Below are 1,343 nucleotides of genomic sequence, written 5' to 3'. Positions count from 1 at the left end.
GGGGGGTTACAGAGTGAGAGATTTGAGAGGGGTCATACTTCGCATGAGCAAAATCTACTTTAAAGAGAGTTATCTCCCGCTGCAATCAATTCGACTGAAACAAAACAAAAAAGAAAAATAAATACACCTTTCGTTCAGCTGAAATCGATTGGGGAACGGTCATACTTTCTACGATTGACTCAGTAAAAATCTGGCCATTCAACAACTCGCACAAAGAAAGCCGTCGCTGTCGCAAGCTATCTGCTTAGCTCCGTTTGAATACATTTTACAAAAAAAAAAAAAAAAAAAAAAAAAAAAAAAAAAAAAGAAAGAAAAAAGGGGGGGGGGGGGGGGGGGGAGTGGTTTCTTTCAAGCATCATGAAAAGCAAGAAAATTATTATTATAAGCCTTGATATTTTGGTGATGTTGAAAGGTGCATCTATGATAGAGCTTTGGGAAGGTGTAACAATCGAAAATTCTAAAAATTTGACTTAAGTGGATTGCCTGTGACAGCTACGACACAGAATCTGTACCCTATGGATCATTCAGGTGATCCTTATCATAACTGTTAAGTTGTAAGACACACGCTTTAACCTTCTTCGATCCCAAACGTATTGACTATGTTTCAAATTTGGAGCAAAGTATCAAAGAATTCAAGATCTGAAGGGAGGGAAGCAGTACTTGAACAATCTGCTTTCTTTATGTCTACCTCCCTTGCAAAGCTGTACCATTCATATCCTACTGCTTAAATATAGTCTGCTGTCAAGACACAAAAAGGCCATATATTAAACGACTTACTTCAGCATAGAAAGACAATCTGAGAAGAACGAACTTTAGAAACGATCGATTGGCCCCTTAACGTTCGGCAAATCTCTCTATTGACCCCTTAACACCTGCATGAGAGTTGACGACAAGTAATGCGCCAAGGATCAATCTGTGGACACTAGAGAAAAGAAAGACTTGAGCTTACCTAAGGTTGGGCTCACATCTTACTTTATCCATCGATTCCTCCCCCCCCCCCCTTTTTTTTTTTCTTCGCATGTACTGATCAACTTACACATGTGCCTGTATAATAGTTCTAATGCTCTTTGCTTCGTGGGCGAAAAATGTAAGTTCATTTTCCCGAAAGTAAGATATTTTCGGAATTATGCTTGTCTTTCTGATGCCCCTGCGTGGATAATGATGGACGGGTTCAGGGTAGCCTGCCTCCTAAATTATATAAGAAGAGTCGACGAGAGTTAAGAAGTTAACTGCTGCAACAACTCAGTTTGAGATCTGAAATACTTAAATTGTGTGTGTGTGTGTGTGTGTGTGTGTGTGTGTGCATGTGTGCGTGTTTGTGAGTGTGTGTGTGTGTGTGTGTG

The sequence above is a fragment of the Aplysia californica genome, unplaced genomic scaffold (genome assembly GCF_000002075.1).
Source record: "Aplysia californica isolate F4 #8 unplaced genomic scaffold, AplCal3.0 scaffold00107, whole genome shotgun sequence".
Lineage (NCBI taxonomy): Eukaryota > Metazoa > Mollusca > Gastropoda > Aplysiida > Aplysiidae > Aplysia > Aplysia californica.
Note: the sequence above shows the minus strand (reverse complement) of the source record.